Source organism: Arachis ipaensis, chromosome B7, assembly GCF_059453495.1.
Source record: "Arachis ipaensis isolate K30076 ecotype BB chromosome B7, ASM5945349v1, whole genome shotgun sequence".
Taxonomy (NCBI): domain Eukaryota; kingdom Viridiplantae; phylum Streptophyta; class Magnoliopsida; order Fabales; family Fabaceae; genus Arachis; species Arachis ipaensis.
In genome coordinates, this window is record NC_142442.1 from 76,083,388 (window position 1) to 76,094,124 (window position 10,737).

Sequence of the window (10,737 nt, forward strand, 5' to 3'; positions counted from 1 at the left end):
AATATCACTCTGGAAAAATGGTGAAGTGCTAGGATCTGAGCTTGATAGTGATGAAGTACCAATATTAGTTGCAGTCAATAGCGGCGATCCTTGCTCAGGACTACTAGCTGGAATAACAGCAGGACCTCTAATTGTGTCCAGATTTTGTTTTGCATATGCACTCAGCTCTAATGACAATGACCACCCCCATCATTAAGTTCTATCTTTGGTGAACTGTTCAAATTCAAGCACAGAGATCACTTTATATTTACAATATTGCAATGTAGCTGCTCTATGTAGCACTTCTTTTCTTATTTCAATTTTCTCCAATCACGGAATAATCAATAAACAACATGAAAAACACAAAATAGAAACATAATGTGAAATATATATTACTTGTCCAATATAAGCCAGCTTGAGTGGATTCTTGATGAGGAGCCAAACGTTGGTTTAGAATTTCTCAATGTAATTTCGTTACAAGCATAGTCTAAACCAACAATTAACTCTCAATCAAAATTTAAAAGGTTGTCAAAATACAAACTAAAATAACCGGGAGTAGAATCCCAGGTCGTTCTTCCTAGGAATTGTAATTAAGTGCTGAATTATTGGCTATGAGAAAAATGGAGATTATGATGATAACTGACAAGAAATGTAAATGACAAGAAAGTAAAAGAAGCATGCGATGAATTAAACTCAAAGCAAGTAAAGCAATGAAAATGGATTTCAATTGGCAAAAAGGAACTCTTGACAAATGTTGAGATTCAAGACTTCCTATCCTAATCATTGACCACAATCATGGTAATTGTGAAGAATTAATCTCATTTAGTCAACCATAACATCGAGGATAAGTCAAATAGGCATAATTGATCTCAATCCACAAATCCTAGCCAACTCATTAATTAACTTAGTGAAAGACTAGCGTTAGTGAAAACCAAATCAACTAACAACCTTAAGTCACAATTGATATTGGACATCAATGACTCAAGATCACCTTAGTCCTCAATCCTAAGTCAAGAGTGTGAAAAACTACACTAAAACTAAAAGAGCCATTTTATCAAACACTTGCATGCATAAAAGGAGAAACATGGTAAATTGCAATAATAATAAAATCTAAACTACCAATCGCAAGAAAATAATAACAATAACCCAAAAAAGCATCAAGAAAATATAAAATATCAAATGGCATTAAATGGAATCAAAATTAACAAGAGTTCATAAACATGAAAGTGACAAAATAAAGGAAATTAACAAGTAAACTAAGAGAGTCAAGATGCTAGAACAATAAAACGTAAGGAAAACTAACTTAAAACAAGATCAAAACCGAAAACTAGAGAGAAAACTAAGTAAAACCCTAGAATTCTAGAGAGAAGTTGGAACTTTCTCTCTAGAATCACCTAAAACATGATAAAAAAAATTTAAACTATGACTACTCATTCATCTCCCTTCAATTCTTGGTTCAATAGCATCAGAAATGAGTTAGATTAGGCCCAAAATGGGCTAGAAATCGCTGGTCATGTGCTTCATTAATTGAGACGTGCTCAGACGCGTTCTTATGCACACATTGTGTTCGTACGCACACTCAACTCAATGTCTTGTTAATTTTGATACCCCAGATGTTAGCTTTCTAATGCCATTGGAAACGCCTCATTTGGACTTCTGTAACTCAAGTTATAATCAATTTAGTGCGAAGAGGTCAAGATTGACAGCTTTGCAAATCCTTCATTTCTTGAATTCTTCCACTTTGCATGCTTTCCTTCCACTTCTTCAAGCCATTATTGCCTTCAAAACCTTAAATCACTCAAAAAAATATATCAAGGCATCGAATGGGAGAAAAGTGTAAAATTGACAATTTTAAGCATAAAAAAACATGTTTTTCATAATTAAGCACAATTAGGAAAGAATTCACAATAGCATGCTATTTCAATGAATAAGTGCAAGTTTATTTGATAAAATTCACTCATTTCAAGTAAAAAATTATCATCAAATATGGATTCATCAACTCTCTTGACTTCAATGGCAACTGCTCCACATAAAGAACTAGAAAGAATCTTAAATTTGATCTTTATCTGTATAAACATTTTTGGCAGATTAGAAAACCTGAATCATTAAAAAGGCAAACATAAAGTTTATGTACCCACCTTATTTGGATCATATAAATCATGGAGTTGAAGCATTAATTGGGAACAAGAACTTGTAATAATTTCCAAGCAACTTGTTTAGAAAAAGTTTTTTCTGTGTACTTCTATACAATGTCCAAGCAACCGCATGAGACTTTTATGTCAAACATGGCCTATAGCTTCCACGTCAACCCTGAATTCTTTCTTTGCTTCTCTCATGTGAACTTAATAACCAATTCAATTAGTTAGGTTGATAGAATTTACCTTGGTTATTAGTCATGCCCCTTATCCACTTGGATACCATTTTACTTTAAGTCTTCAAGATTAATTTCCATAGTTGGAGCAGGAATTGTGCTACAAGAAAAAGAACAAATAAATACATAGTTGCTCTTTGCATGCATACATACTAACTGGAAAATTTAAAGATAGTATATACTTCATGCTATAAAAATTCTAATTTGAACCCAATGAGCAAAGGCTAAGTTAGAAAAAACTCAAGTATATTAGTATCTTAATCAAATTACGAATTAAGAAAAAGAAAGAATGAAAAGATGGGAGAAAAGACCATGTTCTTTGCTTGAGAAGTTAGGGTACCTTGGTTGAAAGAACTTACCTACATGAAAAAGAAATCTCTTTCTTAAAATAAATATGCATAAACTAAGAAGTTCCACACCAAGTGAGTTAATGACCCAAAAGGTTAATTCACATGATCCATTAATAATAACTAATAATAATATAATCTCACTAAACTAATTATTATAGCATAATAAGCTATAATAAATATATAGCTATGCTCCTCACAGTAATTGCAACGAACTAAACTAGTATAGCATAATAAGCTAAGAGAAAAGTTGTTGTATTATATAGTTTTATTTGTTAAAGTACTTGTTAATAAGTATATAGCTACACTCCTCACAATCGACTTAACCCTGTAGTTTTAAAGTAACTTGCAAATATAAGCATCAATGCCAACTAAAAAATCACAAACAAAATATAACATTTGAAGATAATTTGATATTACAGATTTGTCAAATGTCAATACACAAACAATTCTCAAATATATCATGAAGACAAAATCATCCATGCTGGTGGTCGATTAACAGGTTTTCCTTTGGCAGCCTTCACCAGCAGATGATCTTAAGACAAAATCACCACAAAATCATGAATTTCTCTTGCTTAAATTAGTATAATCAAGAAAATGAAAGAGTAATCAAGAGAAAGAAATGCTTATAACAGTCTCCCAAATTTGAACAATATTACTCATTTTTGTAAAACATACAAATTAATGTTAATTGTTAACAGAATTTTTTTCCGTCTTTCTCCATGCCTTCAATCAAATTCAACAATCCCCATTAATTGATTCATCTCAAAGACTAAAAAATTACCTGAATTACTGATGGAAGAAAATTGTCGGTAAAAAATTTCAAAAAAATGTCGCGTTGTAAGTATAGTTCTAAACCAACAAATTATCCTCGGTCAATGTTTAAATTGTTTGTCACTTAAGCAAACCCAATAAAATTAACCGAAGTATTTAAACCTTAGGTCGTCTCTCAAGGAATTGTAGGGAAGTGTATTTATTATTGGTTATGAGATTGTATCTTTTTGGGTTTTGAGTTTAATAATCAAGGAATGTAAATAACAAGAAAATAAGTTAACAACTAAAAAACGTCCTAGCAAAGGTTGAGAATCGGAATTCCTATCCTCATTATGATTGTCAATTGTGATGGTAATTGCAAATTTCTCTCACTTAGTTAACCTCTAACAATTGAAGGTAAGTCAAGTTAGTAAATCAACTTGAGTTCACAAGTCCTAATCAAAGACTAGAGTTAGTGAAGCTCAAGCCAACTAGCAACTTTTAATCACCAACCAACAAGAGACTTTGACAATTCAAGAGTCTCTAATTTACTCAATCCAAGCTAAGAATACAAAAATCTAATTTAAAATCCAACCAAGTATTTTATCAAACACTTGGAAGGCACAAAATAAAAACATAGAAAATTGACAAGACATAGGAAATTCTAAAACTAACCAAAGCAAAGAAATAACCATAACAAAGCAATTGAACAATAAGAAACATAAAACATAAATTGCATTAATGAAAATTGAGAGTAACACATGAACTCATAAACTAAATTAGCAAAATAAAGGAAACAATAAGTAGAATTGAAGAACAAAGGTGCTAGAACAATAAATTGCTAGGAATTGTAAATAAAAATAGAAATTAAATCTAAATCTAAGAAGAAATTGGATTAGAAACCCTAAACCTAGAGAGAGGGGAGAGACTCTCTCTAGAATTCTACATCTAAACCTAAAGTTATGAATGGATGAAAAGTGAATGATTGATTCCCCCTTCCAGCTCCACTATGTAGCCTCTAATTAGTATTTTCAAGCCTGAAACTGGGTCTAAAGCAGCCCAGAAATCACCCCCAGCGTTTTCTGTAAATTGCAGCACGTGACGCTCGTCACGCGTAAGCGTCATCCACATGTACGCGTCGATGGACTTTTCACTAGCCACGCGTAGGCGTCAGCCACGCGTGCGCATCGTCTATCGAATGAACCAGTCACGCGTACGCATCGTCCATGCGTGCGCGTCGGTACCAGATTCTCAAAACTTCAACTTCTTATGCTCCTTCCACTTTTGCATGCTTCTTTTCCATCCTCTAAGCCATTCTTGCCCTGTAAACCCTGAAAACACTTAACACACATATTATGACATCGATGGTAATAGAAGAGGATTAAAAATTAGCAAATTTAAGGCCAAAGAAGCATGTTTTCAATCATAGCACAAAATTAGAAAGGAAAATGTAAAACATGCAAATTATATGAATAAGTGTGAGAATAATGAATAAAATCCACTTAATTCAATACAAAATAAACCATAAAATAGTGGTTTATCAATCTCCCTACACTTAAACATTAGCAGGTCCTCATGCTAAGCTCAAGAGAAGCTATAAAGGAGTGAAGAGGAATGGTAGAATTTATGAAATGCAACCTATCTATATGAATGCAACTAAATGCAAAATGCTCTTACCTACTTGGTTAAAAGTAAACCAAATTCTCAAAGAACAAACATAAACTGGATTCCACTCATTCAAATCATAAAACGAAGTACAAGTAGACTTGCAAGAAGAAAGCTCATGAAAGCCGGGAACAAAGAATCGAGCATCGAACCCTCACTAGAAGTGTATACACTCTAATCACTCAAGTATTTAAGGTTCGATTCTCTCAATTCTCTACTAACCTTGCTTTCTAAGGCTTGCTCTTCTTCTACCAATCAACAAAAATTTAATGCACCAATACACATATCAAGAGGTATTTTCAAGGGTTGTAATGGGGTTACGGTCAAGGTAGGATTGTTTTTGGTCAAGTGGACTAAAATCTGAATCCTTGATTAACCTCAACTTCCCACCTAACTTAGGACAATCCATGTAATCAACATACAAAATCTAACTACCCATTAACTATGTTTACCATATATTCATGCATCCTAATTTTGAGTACAACTCATATGCATTGCTATAACCATTTACCTTGGGGCATTTTGTCCCCTTTTTATTATTTGCTCTTTTTCTTTTTTTTTTCTTTTCTTTTATTTTTTCTCAAGACATATGACTAAGGTATTGAATGCATGAACATGTCCTCAACATTCTTTTCACATTTTTACCAAAAAATCTAACATACTCAATTCCCAAACCAAATATTTCCAAACCCAACTTTCCCACACTTAAATCATGAACACTCTCACTAGTCTAAACTAACCAAGGATTCAAATTAAGGATATTATTGTTTTCCGCTTAGAGTTAATGATGTGCTAAAGTAAAGAATAAACGGGGTAAAATGGCTCAACATTGGTTTGCAAAGGATGATGAAAAGGGATAAGGCCATATGGGTATGTGAGCTATAGTGAAACAAAGGCCTCAATCATATAAGTGCATGCATACATCAAACAATGGAAATATAGAATCAAGCAAGACAAAGATCATAATTTTAGAGAGAACAACACACACCAAAATAAAACATTGGTTGATAAGATGCAACCAATCAAATAGGCTAAAAATCTCACTGGTTTTGTGTTCTAGCTCTAAAACCATGTTCCAAATTAAATTTCTTCAAGCAAGTTCAACAAAAATTTTAATTCAAATTAGTGAAATGCTATAAAAAAGTTTCTTGGAAAAGAATTCATCACTTCAACCAAGTAGCACATAAATGCAAGCAACAAACTACACATGTAATCTATTATGCAATGCAACAATTAACTAACAAAGAAAATTAAAAATTGGTGTTGTAAAGAAAGTAACTAACCCACAGAAGTCGGTATCGACCTCCCCACACTTAAAGATTGCACCGTCCTTGGTGCATGCAAAGATATGCAAGTGGACGGGTGGCTACAACCGATGCGCTTTCTCAAAAGATTGTACGGAGAGACTTGTTGTGCCCCAGTTAGAAACTTTTCCTTTTTCCTCTTGGTGGCCATCCTGAAAGGAGAGAAGAAGAAAGAAGAAGAAGAACCTACTAACAAGGATATGCAAACAAATAAAATATGGGTGTGCTAATGCCAAGTAATAATGAGGTTCTCAACTACATGGTAGCTACAACATGTGAGTGAGAAAATAATAGAAGCGAAGGGCATTTCAAGTAAATAGTAGACAAGTCGAGAAGCACCAAAATAATGCAAGAAATAGTCAACAGTTAAGTAAGAAAATTCAACACCAATGGAAAAATAGCAAATTTAGAAAAAGACATAAAAACAAGTACAAAATTAAAATGCAATGAATAAAAGTTTGCAAATGCAATAAAGGAAGGAGAATAAAGATGAGAATGGAAAGGAATGAAGAAAAAGAAAAGTAAAAAGAAAGAAGAACGAGAGAAGAAAGAAGACAAAAGGAGAGAGGAAAGTAAAAGATGACGCGACGCGTAAGTGTCGCCCACACGTACGCGTGGGTTGCAGAATAAGGAAGTGACGCATATGTGTCAGTCACGCGTACGCGTGGAAGTGAATTGTGCTCCACGCACAACACTCGCACAATGGCAGCCCAACTCTTTGTTTATAGTACTGGACAATCAAAATTTTGAGTCGACACGCACGCGTCGTCGACGCCTACGCGTGGATGGTGAAAAATGCAAGTGACGCATACGCGTCAGTGACGTGCACGCGTGGGGTTGGCTATGCGCCTGGCACCCCACCAGCGCGGTCCTGGCACAACTCTCTGTCCAGGCCACGTGCTCTTATCGTTCCAGCATGGTTTGGGCACGAACCAAGTTTAGGCATTGACACGTACGCGTCGGTCACGCGCATGCGTGATAAGCCCTTTTTTTTAATATTAAATAAGGAACTAACAAGCTACCAGAGTAATGCCAGATATCATTAAACAAGTGAAACCATAACATAGACTAAATAAACCCAACTAAAATTGAAAATTCACTTATTACCAAAATAAATAAAAGAGAAAATAGGAAGAATTTACCAAGGTGGGGTGTCTCCCACCTAGCACTTTTAGTTAAAGTCCTTAAATTGGACATTTGGTGAGATCCTTGTCATGGTGGCTTGTGCTTGAACTCATCTTGAAACTTCCACCAACGCTAGACTTCCAATTAGCTCCAACATTTCCAATTGAATTCACCAAGCCTTGATGAAGTTCTTTACAAGTTTTGAGCTCCCAAAGTTGATCTTCTTGTATGCCAGGATCCCAAATCTTGTTTCTACACCCGATTTGAAGTGGATCATCATTGTTCCAACCAGGTGGCAAGTAATCTGAATTCTCAATAAAGTACCAAACTCTTCTCTTAGATCCAACCAAATTATCACCAGTCTAACCTTGCATCTAGCTCTTGAAATATCAACCTTGATGAGTCTTGATTTGCAACTTCAACCACTAAACATCATTCACTTACGCTTCATTCCACAAAGCCTCCTAAGTTGGCCATCCGTTTCAAGCATACCATACTCAAGTGGGACAATAAAGCTAATAGAGATAAGTTTTACCCACTCAAATGAATGAGTAGACAGCAACCTAGGTAGAGAAGTCTCCAATGTTCTTGACAAAGCATATTCAACTCCCGTCCATCCTTTTCGAAGGACTTGCACCTCAATGTTGCTTTCAATTTCATCAGGAGAAGGTTCTTCAAACTCAAGGAGTTCACTTATGGATGCGAATTCATCACTAGTAGAACCTGATTCATGATCATCATCACCAACGGAACTTGCCTCTTGATCTATTCCATCCAATTCTTCATAGGGAACATACCTTGGAGGTTGTGCACTACCGTCCTCAGCATTAATTTCAAGCTTCTTGGAGGAATACTCTACAACTCTAGAGTCCCATGGAGGTTCAGCATCTCCTAAGTCTTCAACCACTTCTTCTTCTTCAACAATTACGGCTTCCTCCAATTGTTCCAATACAAAGCAACATTTCTCACTTTCCATTAGAGTTCCTAGTCTCTCCGTCATGCTACGCTCCTCATTAGATTCTCCACATGTAGCCATGGGGGTACTTTGAGTGTTAACGTGCAATGAAGCTAAATTATCTACTACCTCGGTCAAGGTAGCTATGAACTCTAGTGTCGTCCTTTGCATCTCTCTTTGCCCTTGAAGAAGAACACCAAGGGTGTCATCCATTGGAGAGCGGAGTGGACATGAGGGTTCATTGCTTGGGAGGAAGGGTTCATGATAGGAGGGTGGTTCATCATGATATGGATGTGGCGGTTCAACACTCTCCATCTTTTCCTCTTGTTGCACAACACACTCCAGTCCCTTGTTCTCAAGTTGAGATTTGTTATCCATGAGAGCTTCATGTGCTTTTTGGCTTTCCTCTCGCTCTATTTGATGGATGGTTGCTTGAAGTCGATCCATTGCTTCCTTAAAATGATCCTGTGGCACTTATTCCGCTTGGCTAACATAATTGGGATCATATTGTGGTTGAAAGCTCGCATACATTGGAGGTGGTGGTTCTTGGGAATAATTGTGTTGGAATTGGGGTGGTTCTGTGTATGGTTCATAGGGTGGTTGGTATGGTGGATATGGGTTAGGGTCATAAGAAAGTGTTGAGGAGGGGGTTCATAGGCATATGGTGGGGCTTGTTGGTAACTACAAGGGGTCCACCATAGCTATTGGATTGATATGCATCCTGGAATGGCTCTTGCTCATAGTAAGTTGGAAGGGGTTATTGCCAAGATGGTTGTCCATAAGCTTGAGGCTCCTCCCACCTTTGATTGTCCCAACCTTGATGCATATTCTCATTGTATCTTCCATTGCCTACAATATAATTTGAACCAAACTCATAGCCAAAGGGGTGAGAATTCAAAGCAGCAAATAAAAATAAAAACTAATAAAAATAAGCAATAAAGTCCTAAAACTAACAAAAGCTAACAAACAAGCAAAATGTAAATATATACAATAACCAATAATAAGGCACACGTTTGCAATTCTCCGGTGCAACGGCGCCAAAAACTTGACGGAAGAAAATTGCCGGTAAAGAATTTCAAAAAAATGTCGTGTTGCAAGTATAGTTCTAAACCAACAAATTATCCTCGGTCAATGTTTAAATTGTTTCTCACTTAAGCAAACCCAATAAAATTAACCGAAGCATTTAAATCTCGGGTCGTCTCTCAAGGAATTGCAGGGAAGTGTATTTATTATTGGTTATGAGATTGTATCTTTTTGGGTTTTGAGTTTAATAAGCAAGGAATGTAAATAATAAGAAAATAAGTTAACAACTAAAACGTCCTAGCAAGGGTTGAGAATCGAAATTCCTATCCTCATTATCATTGTCAATTGTGATGGTAATTGCAAATTGCTCTCACTTAGTTAACCTCTAACAATTGAAGGTAAGTCAAGTGAGCAAATCAACTTGAGTTCACAAGTCCTAATAAAAAACTAGAGTTAGTGAAGCTCAAGCCAACTAGTAACTTTTAATCACCAACTAACAAGAGACTTTGACAATTCAAGAGTCTCCAATTTACTCAATCCAAGCTAAGAATACAAAAATCTAATTTAAAATCTAACCAAGCATTTTATTAAACACTTTGAAGGCATAAAATAAAAGCATAGAAAATTGACAAGACATAGGAAATTCTAAGACTAACCAAAGCAAAGAAATAACTATAACAAAGCAATTGAACAATAAGAAACATAAAACATAAATTGAATTAATGAAAATTGAGAGTAACACATGAACTCATAAACTAAATTAGCAAAATAAAGGAATTAATAAGTAGAATTGAAGAACAAAGGTGCTAGGACAATAAATTGCAAGGAATTATAAATAAAAGTAGAAATTAAATCTAAATCTAAGAAAAATTGGATTAGAAACTTTAAACCTAGAGAGAGGAGAGAGCCTTTCTCTCTAGAATTCTACATCTAAACCTAAAGTTATGAATGGATGAAAAGTGAATGATTGATTCCCCCTTCCAGCTCCACTTTGCAGCCTCTAATCAGTATTTTCGGGCCTGAAACTGGGTCTAAAGCAGCCCAGAAATTGCCCCTAGCGTTTTCTGTAAATTGCACCATGTGACGCTCGTCACGCGTACGTGTCGATGGACTTTTCACTGGCCACGCGTAGGCATCAGCCATGCGTGCGGGTCATCTGTCGAATGAACCAGTCACGCGTACGCGTCGTCCATGCGTGCGCGTCGCTACCAGATT